The sequence below is a fragment of the Mesoplodon mirus genome, assembly GCF_964341445.2.
Source record: "Mesoplodon mirus genome assembly, chromosome: 20".
Classification (NCBI taxonomy): Eukaryota; Metazoa; Chordata; class Mammalia; order Artiodactyla; family Ziphiidae; genus Mesoplodon; species Mesoplodon mirus.
In genome coordinates, this window is record NC_138996.1 from 331,367 (window position 1) to 344,332 (window position 12,966).

The window sequence follows — 12,966 nt, forward strand, 5'->3', positions numbered from 1 at the left end:
GCAATAACAAGATCTAAATACAATTATATTTTTAAACCTTGGGTGAAGGCTTTCCATAAAAATAGCATCCTACTTTTCCCCCTAAATTTCTAAACTATCACGTACTTTTCCCCAACATCTGCAGCCGTTCAGGAATTTTTAGGAAACTTTCATGCATGATCTTAATTCCTAACCCCCGGCTCTTTGGGCTCAAAGACAAAAGATCAAAACCACCAAAAATGATGGTTCTCTTGAAGTCAGGTGAGAGACACTGACTCAGTTAGACTCGTAGGACAAAAGCAGTGCTGCATCAACTGTCTCCATGCAGGAGGGGCACGTAAGGGATCTCATCAGCCAGTCATCTGTACAGCCCAGGTGATCTGCATACACAGCAGAAATCAAACTGGGTTCTCGTAAGCAAAGTCCATCATACAGATCACACAGTCCCGGATCTTGTTTTTAATATTGGTTTTATTTTATTGATTGATTTTTTCTTGTTTGTTTGTGCCGGGTCTTAGTTGCAGCCACTGGGCTCCTTAGTTGTGGCATGCAAACTCATAGTTGCGTCATGCGTGTGGGATCTAGTTCCATGAACAGGGAATGAAGCCAGGCCCCCTGCATTGGGAGTGTGGAGTCTTTAGCCAGTGCACCACCAGGGAAGTCCCCCGGATCCTTTCTTCTGATCCATTTCTTCCAGGGTCATAAACACCTTTAGGCTGATGCAGTGTGAGGCCTATTCTTTGAGCTATCCTATTTGGTTCCTCTCAGCTGAGTTGCTAGGCGAGCCTGGCTAGGTGTTGAATGATAGACCAAAACTGGAACTTGATCCAGATATGGCAGCAGCAGCTCCTGACCCAGCTCTGTCCCCTTGCCAAAGCTAGCCCAGTCGGACTGAGACTTGTGAGGCAGCGAGATGTCATCTGAAGTGGGGGACTTATGGCACTTCCTCATCTTCCAGGGCTTGAGTGTGTGTTCCGTGTGCTGTTTTGACAGTCTTCCAACCTCATTCTTTTTTTTTAAATTAACTAATTAATTAATTATTTAAAATTTATATTTGCATTTTAAACATTTATTTATTTTTTATGCAGCAGGTTCTTACCAGTTATCTATTTTTTACATATTAGTGTATATATGTCAATCCCAATCTTCCAGTTCATCTCACCACCACCGAACCCCGCCCTGCCCCACTTTCCCCCTTTGGTGTCCATACGTTTGTTCTCTACATCTGTGTCTCTATTTCTGCCTTGCAAACCGGTTCTTCTGTACCATTTTTCTAGATTCCACATATATGCATTAATATACAATATTTGTTTTTCTCTTTCTGACTTACTTCACTCTGTATGACAGTCTCTAGGTCCGTCCACGTCTCTACAAATGACCCAATTTCGTTCTTTTTTATCTCTGAGTAATATTCCATTGTATATACGTACCACTTCTTCTTTATCCTATTATCTGTCGATGGGCATTTAGGTTGCTTCCATGGCCTACCTATTGTGAATAGTGCTGCCTTGAACATTGGGGTACATATGCCTTTTTTTTTTTTTTTTTTTTTTTTTGCTGTACGCGGGCCTCTCACTGCTGTGGCCTCTCCCGTTGGGGAGCACAGGCTCCGGGCACACAGGCTCCGCGGCCATGGCTCGCGGGCCCAGCCGCTCTGCGGCATGTGGGATCTTCCAGGATCGGGGCACGAACCCGTGTCCCCTGCATCGGCAGGCGGACTCTCAACCACTGCGCCACCAGGGAAGCCCCATATGTCTTTTTGAATTATGGTTTTCTCTGGGTATATGCCCAGTAGTCGGATTGCTGGATCATGTGGTAATTCTATTTTTAGTTTTAAAGGAACCTCCATACTGTTCTCCGTAGTGGCTGTATCAGTTTACATTCCTACCAGCAGTGCAAGAGGGTTCCCGTTCCTCACACCCTCTCCAGCATTTGTTCTTTGTAGATTTTCTGATGATGCCCATTCTAACCGGTGTGAGGTGATACCTCATTGTAGTTTTGATTTGCATTTCCTTAATAATTAGTGCTGTTGAGCAACTTTTCATGTGCCTCTTGGCCATCTTGGAGGCCGTCTCTATGTCTTCTTTGGAGAAATGTCTATTTAGGTCTTCTGCCCATTTTTTGATTGGGTTGTTTGATTTTTTAATAGTGAGCTGCATGTCCTATTTATATATTTTGGAGATTAATCCTTTGTTGATTCGCTTGCAAATATCTTCTCCCATTCTGAGGGTTGTCTTTTCATCTTCTTTACACTTTCCATTGTTGTGTAAAAGCTTTTAAGTTTCATTAGGTCCCATTTGTTTACTTATTTATTTTTAATGCTGCATTGTTCCTTTGCTCACTGTTGAACATATAAAAGTCAGAAGTTTTTGATATTATAAAACATGAAAGTAATGAACATTCCTGTGTGAGCACTATTCAATATATATGCTTTGTCTCAGTTTACTTCATTCAGAATGGAACTTCTGCATGATAGAGTTTATGTCCTTATGCTTTTGGTGGATGTTGCTACACTGTACCCGTTTATGGTTGTTCATGCAGGAAATACTTATCGAGCATGTGTTATGTTTAAGCACTGTGCTGGGTGCTAGCAAAAAGACTTGTGAAATTTTGTGAGTGAAGAGACTTGACCTGCCCTTTGTGAATTCTAACAGTCCAGAGAGGGAATAGATATTCAAGAATCATACTCTGCATGTAAAATTACAACTCTGACAAGTGCCAAGGAGAAGAACATGGTACCATGAGATCATATTTTAGGGAGGACTTGATCTCATCATGGAGATTAGAGAAGGTTTATTTACAGATGTTTCAGCTGATATCTGAAGGATGAGTAGGAATTAACCAGATAGGGAGGTTGTGGAGAGATTTCTGAGCATAAGGAATAGCAAAAGACCCTATAAGAGGAAAGCATATGCTGTGTTGGAGGAACTGGCCTGGAAGGTGGGGCTGTTGGGGGAGCATGTGATTATAATGGAGCTACAAGTGTGCGGTAGGAGCTCGATCGTTCAGGCTTATGTTTAAGGTTTCAGACTTTAAGAGTAATAGAAAACAACTGAACTTTTTTTGTTGAAGGTGAGTGTGTGGAACACACCCAACTGCCCTTTCAACCTATCATTTTGCTACCGAGAGGAGAATGCAAGGCAGGGAGAAAGAGTGGAAGAGAGGAAACAAGTTAGGACACTGTTGTAGAAATTGGGGATAATGGTGGCGTGGACCAGGGTGTGGTGGTCATTTTGGTGGAAAGCTGTGCACAGATTCTAGAGGTATGTAGGCAGCTTCATTGTTAGCACTGGTGGTGGGTTGAGGATGAGGCCGAGGGAGAAATAGCCATCAGTGATGGTGAGTCCTAAGTTTCTGGCTCCGATGGTTGGTTAGATAGGGTTTTGTAGATATGATGTACATATTTATCCTAATTCGCCTTTTATTATTTGTTGGTTCTTGATGAATACTCTGACATATTAAGTCTCCTGTTTTTAGCGTACAGAGCATTTTCACCGAAACTGACTGTTGCATGTTATCAGAGAACTTTTTAACATCTGCCAGTTTGGTCCTGTATTTTATTCTCTTTCATTTATTAATTAAATTGTTGTATTATTGTAAATAATTATATTAATAGCTCTTCTAAAGTTGCGTTATCCTTGCGTCCTTGGAGTAACGCCTTTTTGTAGTCATGGTGTATATCATTCTTTAATAATTATTGATTAGATGTGCTGATATTTTCTTAGGATTTATATATATATATTTGTAAAGCAAAATGGGACCTTTTTTGCAAAAACTTGATTTTCTTTTCTTTTTATTTACAAATGACTCGAATTTTGTTGTTTTGTAGATATTTGATTGATAGAGAAGGCATGAGGCCAGATGCTGCAATTGGATGTAAGTATAAGGCATTTCACTACTTTTCCGTTTTTATAAAATTTGAAGTTAGAAGTGTACGGGAATTTCTCGAATTTTGGAAAAAGAGAAAAGTTTGTAATTCATTTCTTCTGACATAAGATAAACTTTTACTAAAAGTTTTTAAAGGGATGTATCTGGAAATAGATATAACAGCCTTAATAATTAGTCAGTGGATTTCAGCATTTTTTTCTTTTTTAAATTTATTTAATTAATTTATTAATTTTTGATATTATATCCAGTGCACAACCAAGGAAGCCCCTTTTTCTTTCTTCCTTCCTTCCTTCTTTCCTTTTTTCCTTTCTTTAAAGCTCCAAGTCATTTAAAATACATGACTTCTTAGTAAAAAAAATCTGCAGTTCATATAACCAAGGGGTTTATAACTTCTCCTCTAAAAGTTATATTCCTGGGACTTCGCTGGTGCTCCAGTGGTTAAGACCCTGCCATTCCAATGCAGCAGGTGTGGGTTCAATCCCTAGTTGGGGAGATGCAATCCCACATGCTGCACAGCCAAAGAAAATTTTTTAAAATGTTATATTCCTGTATTACTGAATTTAGTTGTTTAGATTTTTTTTTCTTTTGCTGTACGTGGGCCTGTCACTGTTGTGGCCTCTCCCGTTGTGGAGCACAGTCTCCGGACACACAGGCTCAGCAGCCATGGCTCACGGGTCCAGCCACGCCGCGGCATGTGGGATCCTCCCAGACCGGGGCCCGAACCCGTGTTCCCTGCATCGGCAGGCAGACTCTCAAGCACTGCGCCACCAGGGAAGCCCTAGATTTTCTTTAAATGTTTAGAAGATTTCCATTTATTTACCAGGAACAAACAAAACCTCATGTAAAAATAGTTTTCCAGAAACTATTTCCATCATTGTCTTCTTCCCTTTCTCCTGCAGACTGGTGTTTTCTCTTTACAAGGTCTCTGTCGTTCCATAAGAAAGCTGCTCTTCTTCTGGTTTCATAAGAGATGGTGAACAGTGGTAAATATCCAGGTTACCTAAATTTCTAGAGTACACTTCAGGGAGCGAATGATGCAGTGGGGTGTTGGGGCAGAGTGAGAGATACAGACTCTGGTGAGACTGAGAGTCATTCACAAACATTACTGGGCTGTGGTGAAGGGAGAACAAAAATAAATGAGGTTCCTGCTGGTGGACGGGAAGCCAAAACGAAGAAGAATGGTGCGTAGCTGGGCAGTGTAATTGGGACCATAAGTGCTGTGTCTTCTGATAGTAATTATGAACAGAAACCAACCAATAATCACTAATAACATGTAGGTGACCAACCCTTGAGAGCTGAGGCAGAGAGAAGGAAAGATGGCATTATACCTCGTCTCTGGTTCATCGAGTTTCCCAGGCTGGGTTGTGACCAATCTTGGGTGAAATCATAACTAAATCATTTTTGCTAAGGAGATCAGCTTTCATGGGGTCCTTTCTCTGCACTCTGTCCAATGATAAAGCCCACTGGTTTATGCCTCCTGGAAAACAGTTATTTCACAAGAGTATAAGTGAAGCATTGATGGAACAGCCATGAAGACCATGTTTCCTCTTGGCCTCTCACATCCTTTTCAAAGCGCTTTAAAACCTTTTTCATTCAAAAATCAATAAAAGAAAAGGATTGGGATCAAGTCCCGTACAGAGGTAGTGTAAGAAAAAAAAAAGAGAATAAGGAGCAGAATAGCATCTCTTCAGACAATAAAATCAAGTTGGAAAAAACAGGTCCGAAAAACAGATCAAAACTGTAAGCTATTATTTCATAGTTGGCTAAAAGATGTTAGAAAAAACAATGGAAAAGAAGAAAGAACGTGTGTCGAGGAGGGAATGGGAAGTTACTTTTTAATGGCTGTAGAGTCTCTGTTTGCAATGGTGAAAAAGTTCTGGAGATGGTAAATGCTGATAAATGCCACCTATGGGTGTTTGGTTTTACTTGATCTTCTTCCATGAAAGGGTTTGGAGAGATTCAGAAACTATGCTCCTGCCTCCATCTTTCTGAAGTCCTGCTCAATATTTTGACATAATTATTATTATTATTTTTTTTTTTTTGCGCTACACGGGCCTCTCACTGTTGTGGCCTCTCCCGTTGCAGAGCACAGGCTCCGGACACGCAGGCTCAGTGGCCATGGCTTACGGGCCTAGCTGCTGTACGGCATGTGGGATCCTCCTGGACCGGGAAACGCACCTGTTTCCCTTGCCTCGGCAGGTGGACTCTCAACCACTGCAGCAGCAGGGAAGCTCTTGACATAGTTATTTTGAATTTGGATAGTGCTGATGGCTGCACAGCATTGTGAATGTCTTTAATGTTACTGAACTGTATACTTAAAAATGGTTGAAATACTAAATTTTGTTTTCTGTATATTTTACCATAATAAAAAAAAACATGAACGAACAGCATAAACCAGAATGAGGTAAGATGCTAGAACTCAGGACAGAATTCAAAATAAAAGAAAAAAAGTTAGAAAAGCCGACTAAATTTAAAATAATACAAGAGTGGGGACATCCCTGGTTGTCCAGTGGTTAAGAATTAGCCTTCCAGTGCAGGAGATGCAGGTTCGATCCATGGTTGAGGAACTGAGATCCCACATGCCGCAGGGCAACTAAGCCCGACACCACAACTACTTAGCCCACGTGCTGTGGAACCCAAATGCCAAAATTAGATTGCCCACGAGTCACAGGGAAGAGCCCACGCACTGCAACGAAGAACCCACGTGCTGCAACTAATACCCGACACTGCCAAAAAGAAATAAATAAAATAAAATAATACAGGTGAATGAACATAATGGATAGTGCCTTAAGAGAAACAAACAAGACAAGGAAAAATGTTTTTTAAATCAAATAGAACATAAAAAGAATTTTAGAGAAATGGAAGGCATAAAGGATAGGCAAAAAGGAGTCAGGACAGCTCTGAAAAGAGTAATATAAGTACGTATAAGAATCTATTATACCATGAAAGTGACATATCAAATCCGTGGGACAGATGAGTCAATAAATTGTGATACATCCATGTTGAGGTATAAATAGTTCTCTGGAAGGATCCACAACATGGCAAAAGCAGATGCCTCTGAGGAGGGAAATGTGTGGCTGAGGAACATGGGGAAAAGGGTGACTTTTCATTGAATACCCCTGTGTACCTTTTCTAATGTTCTGTCGTGTGAATTTCATACCTCTGAAGGTCGTCTGAGTTCAAACGCCAGTTCCCCCAGTTACTAGCTCTTAATCTTGGGCAAACTCTTCACACTCTCCAGGCCTCTTTATCTGTGAAATAAGGTCAGTAACTTAACCTGGTGCTGCCTGGCACAGAATCAACTGTCAATAAATGGGGATTATTAGTGTAAAAAACCGAAATGCCGATCAATGGGAGAATGGAAATGTTAAATGTGGTGTGTATGTGAAATATCATACAGTCGTAAAAATGAATGAAGTACTGACACATGCTACGACATGGACGAACCTATAAACATTATGTTAAGTGACAGAAGCCCCACAGAGTGGCCACATTTGTATTATTTCATGAAATGTCCAGAAAAGGCCAAACCATAGTGACAGAAGGGAAATGAATGGTTGCAGGGACTGAAGGAGGTGGCGATGAAGAGGGCCAGCTGATGGTTACAGGGGCTTCTTTTTGGAGTGATGAATACGTGATGGGTTAGATGACGGTGATGGTTGCATAGGCTTGAGAATGTACAAAATGACACTGAATTTGCAGTCTCCGAAGGTGAATTTTATGGCATGTGAATGACATCTCAAAAAATAATTTTGAAAATGAAAATTGCCAGTTTTCCCACTTTCACTATCCACTATCCACTATTCACTGCCTCCATCTCTCCCTTCTCCCCACGTCATTCCTTTTGACGCCCACCCCTGAGACTATCTGCCAACCTCACTCCCCCGAGCAGCCCCACGAGGCCACCAGGGAGCCCCTGAACCACTGGGCGCCTGCGTCCTGTGGCTGTTGGAGCCGTTGCCCAGTGCCCGTGTCCCACAGCTCTCACCCATGACAGTGGACACGTCTGTAGGATTCTTCTCGTGCGATTCACTTGATGGTGATGTTTACAGAAGGTGGCACACCCCCTGGTCAATGGAGGAAGCCCCTCAAGTTAATACTTAGGCCTGTCCAGAAGTTTGATCTCGTCCACCAGTAACCTCAACATGCTGTGCTCTGAAAGCCAGGTTGGACGCCTGCAGGCACTTGCAAATACTGAGGACTTCAGAGGCATTTGGGCCTCAAATTGAGGCCTTGTACCTCCACATGCGATGTGACCTCAGCCCTTTGCTGCACCTCTCCTAAGTGAAGTGGCACAGGAATACTGGCCTTGCCTGTCGTTGCCAGGCTTAACTGAATAGTGCATTAGCTGCCCTGGTGCTTAGGTGTTGAGTATATTGTGATTTGCATTCCAGGCCGTATTCGTTTCCCTCCTGATGCAGCACTTCCCTTGGCCCTGCCCCTAACGTCAGCTGCCCCTAGGATAACTCTGAGCCCTAGCCACCTCTCTGGGAGATTTCCCTATACCCCCACTATAATCACACCTGCATAAGGCAACTCTAACCTTTCAGACATGTGTCCTGAACCTCTTGTTTTCTTAAATACCTCCGTGGTGGTTGTGAGACTTAAGGCCAACCTCCCCAAGAGACTTTTTCTATTTCTTCTAGTAAACCTAGACTCACCTTCCATCATCTTCAGCTCTACTCACATTTTGTTCTTTCAACCCTGACCTCTGACCCTGCTTTTCACTTCTGCCCTTTCACCCTCACTCCTGCTTCCTTTCTTAAATCCATGAATCTCTTTCGACCTTCCTGGCCCTGGGCTACGTTCCTTCCTCTTTCCTCAGTTTTTACCCCTTTCCTCCCCTCTCCTTCCTTCTCCCATCCGACTTTCAGTCCTTCCTTTCTCATGCAGACATTGATTCCAACCCCGTCAAAAACAAAACAAAACCAAAAAAATTGAAGCACGCCAGAATTATCAGCATCTCAAAATTCAAAAGGTTTATTACTCATCTATTAATTCTATTACATTTACTTATTCAGTTTTATTGTTTTAAAATATATCAAAATAAATAGAGGAATTTATACCTATCTTATTTATATAAGGAAGAACAGCTGGTACCCCAGGCGGCACCAACATTCCTAGCTGCTCTTACTATAAATATCCGTAGTAGTAAGCAATTTCCATTTCTTTTTGCCTCTCAGTGAAAAACTGCAGTTTCCCCAAAGAGGTGTATTTGGCAGCATTCACACGTTCTTGTTGAGCCCGCCTCTTCATGGCCTCCCGCTCTGGTCTGTGCTCTTGTTCGATGGGCTTTGACATGACTGGCTCAGAAACGTTGGGTTCCCTCCATGGTCTTCGTTGCTTGCTGAAGTCTTGGAGTAGAAATGGGGTTTGGAGCTTGGGTGGGGAGTGGCGCTTAGTCACAGCCGGGGGAACCGGCTCCCGCTGGAGAGAAGCGCCAGATGAAGTTTTGTAGGATGCAGGCCTAGGAGCAACAGACTGAGGGACACTAGGCTGGGTATGGTCGGTCCAACCCGGATGGGTTGGGTTGGTCACAGTTGGCTGAGCTGGTTTGGCAGGACCTGGCAAAGAGGCAGGAGCTGGCTGGGATGAAGTGGCTGCAGCAGGTTGAGCTGAGTTAGTAGAGGCAGTCTGGGCACGGTCTGCCACAGTAGGCAGATGTGAGACCAGAGACTGTGGCCTCCGAGGAGCAGGTCGAGCTTGAGGCTTGTCCCAGGCAGAAAAAGGCAGAGGTATCAACTTGACCTTCCCACGAGGAGGCAAGTGATCCTGGGATGGAGATGGAAACTCTGTTTCAGCACTGCTGTCTGGTTTCTGGGTTTTGACTTGAGGTTTCTCAGGGCTCTTACCCTCACGTGGGGTACGCTGCCATGGCTGGCTAGGTGGGGGTGACTGGGGGTCTTTAGGGTTGCTTGAATTTCCCAAGACCCGACAGGAAGAGAGCCCAGTTTTCTTGTCATTCTTCTCCCCCAGTGCATGAAAAACCTTCCCAGACTCCAGCATGCACATGCCTAGGGAGGTTCGAGGCTTTTTAAAGCTCTCTTGGATAAGCTCAGTTTGGTGTTCCTTCCGCTTCATCTGGGGAATTGTTGGCTTCTCTTCTGCCTTGACTTTGTTCCCTGACTGCTTATTCTCTTCAACCTTCTTTCTTCCCCTGGCCCTTGTGATCTTTTCCTGCCCATGGCTCTTAGTTTTGCTGATCTTTCTGGATGCAGTTTTCTGAGGTTTGCCTTTCGAATGCTTGGCCGTGTTCACAGGAGCCCTGTCACTGACTGCAGCATTGCATGGAACCACTTCTCCCCCTAACAGGCACTCTGGATTCTTTGGCTGGATTTTGGCCTTGTGAGCACCACTGGTAGGCTCAGAGGCTTTATGTTTATTCTTCCTGGGTTGATCAGAGGGAACCTTTAGGACACTTGGCTTTTCCTGTACCTGATTCATCTCAAGATGAATGGCTCTGGTGTATTTGGCTTTCATCACGTCGGGACGTTTGGATTGATCAAGACCTTTCAAAGAATTAAAGATATATTAGTAAAAATGCATAACAAGCAACAAAATTCAATCAATATGAATGTATAGGTAGGCAAATTATATATAGACAAGTATTTCAATTGAAACTGGTACAAAGCAGACAGCCAAATAATAAGTGTAAAAGAATTTCATTATTGTGCTCATTCATATTTTTACCCAGCAAGTCACAGGTATTAAGCCTGGTAGAAATATATATTTCAAAGAATAGAAATATATCATAAGCAGAAAGGAAGCTTAAAAAGTATCAAGAAGGTTTTTGTATTTTTCCTAGAACTTAGATTATAATCATCTTCAACATCCAAGAAGATGACATCCCAAAACCTAGAAAAACCATCATCACTTGAATCCAATTAAAAAAGATTTTCAAATGTAAGAAAATCCAAAGGACTCCACAATATTGTTTTAGATAAATGCAGATTTTTTTCCCATGCCGCGTGGCCCTGGCAGTGAAATCGCTCAGTCCTAACCACTGGACCGGCAGGGAATTCCCTCAATGTGGAACTAGAGATGTGGGGCTTGACTTTTTCTTTTCCTTCTTAGGTAGCTAAGATCTAAAAACGAACGGTGGCTGTTGATCAATGTGCTCTCTGTGTTAGGAGGGAAAGAACTGTAAAGATGAAAAGCAACCTTGCCGTAGAACCTACATATCACACAAAGGAAATAGTCCTTCTGATTCAACTTAGAAGATATCATTTAAAATTTGTAATTGGTAATATGTCTACATAGTTTAAAAATTAGGAAGAATAAAACATTGAAAAGCAGACCCCTACATAACCACTTTGGTTTCTTGTATATAGAAAGCATCATTACTAAAACATATTTCTAAAATGTTGATATTCAAAAGTATCAAGTGCCAACTGTATTCAGAGAGGCAATAAAAGCAAAAAACACTGAGTATGACTTTTCTGATAGTCTGCCTTTCCTGGTGCTACCCTGTTCTGGGCTTACCCTCCTCCTTAGTCTGTTAAAATAAGGATTTGCTACAATCCACTTTGTTTCGCACTGCTCTGAGCAGAATTCACTCTATGCTGTTTCTGCTTTAATTTAAAATCTTTGGTTCCCATCAACATTCCATTGCAAACTACGTTTTACTTGAGAGCTCTTCTATGCTTTCCCTCTTCATTCTTATATTTTTTCCTATCACTTGGTTCCTGTCAGTCTTGGCTGATGAAAACAATCCTAAACATCCTTACGTTAGACTCTGGGCCTCCCTAGAGCCCAGTACTCTCCATCCTCTCTCCCTATTTTCTCCTTTCAACTAGTCGAAATATTAGTGGAGGGAGATGGAACATCTTGCTATATATTGCTAGTTTTCTATGTCACCTGTCCTTTCTATGTTTCTGTTGAAACACTCTTGAGAAGTCTCTGATATCATTTTCTACATGGGTACCCTTTAAGGCTCAGTATTAGAAAAGAAAGGGATCAGAGTGATCAACCAATGTAGTATCCTAACATAACAGAGAAGGAAAAAATCAGGCATTGTGAGACCGTCAATGATTTCTCCAAAGTCACACAGATAGTAAATGCCACAGTCAAAAGTGAAATTAGGTCTCCAGACTTGTAGTTCAATACTTTCCCTCATTATTCCATGCTAGTTTGAATCTACTACTAAATTTAGGGGCAAAATTAATCTGACAAAAAACTTTAAGAAGTTTATTTTCTTACCTGACATGGTCAGAGAAGAAGAGGAAACATCACCTGCAGATAGAAGGGATGAGGAGACAACACCAGAAGATGTCTGAGTGGCTGCAGCTGAAGAGTACAAATATCACTGGATACTGGTCACTGGTCACTGGTCCATTGTGATGATCCGACTTTATTTATGACAACTCCACGGAAACCCCAAGACTCTACCAAGTGGTAGTAGGTTTGGTAGGAGAATGATGTGAGAAAGCAGGCAGTTGAAAGATATGAGATAGCCAATGGGGAGGTCCGATCCCCAAGAGGAAGGTGGGGATGGGTGGAGAGGGTGTAGGAGAGCTAAAACACCACCTAAATTTCTTAGCTCTGGGGAGGAAATCCTAGAAGACAGATTTACCTCCCCCAGGCTCTTACATTAGGGAAAACATTGCAATGCTTCTTACAGACGTTCATTAATATAATTAACAAACAGTTACTTATATTCTACAGAGTATTATATTTTATGTATCATATACTTAGAGCTATATATATGTTATTTAATTAATATCCTTAGGAAGGAAAGAGCCATCTAGTTTGAACTATTACAGTTGTTCTGAAATCATATCTGTCTAATTCGTGAACTTATAGCAGCTTTTAAGGAGCAAAAGTAGGGATTCAGAAGCTCTTTTTGTAACTTGGTTAAAGAGTAGCGTGAAGTTTGCTGAGTGTACCTTGTGGGGAATGTTGTGGTCCAAGGCTCTTCTCTTTTAGTTTCTTCTCCTTGACTCCTGCCTTCCTTGGGTTGGGCTAGGCTTGGCCAGGTTGGACTTACATTTCTCTTCTGCTTTCTTTCTTTTTTTTCCCATTTTGGGCATTGTTTCTATGACAAGCCTTGATCTTGCATTCTTACCCTCATGGATGTTACTTGCTGTCAACTTCCAGCAG

The 12,966-nt window shown here is 42.1% G+C and overlaps 1 pseudogene across 1 annotated transcript; it reads right to left on the reverse strand.

Annotated features, from left to right (window-relative positions):
* Positions 1–255: 255 nt before the first annotated feature.
* LOC309795936 (RING finger protein 11-like) lies at positions 256–930 on the reverse strand (annotated as a pseudogene). Its single transcript has 2 exons — positions 651–930; positions 256–431 (listed from the first exon to the last, which is right to left on the reverse strand). The product of its transcript is annotated as an RING finger protein 11-like (transcript).
* Positions 931–12,966: the final 12,036 nt, after the last annotated feature.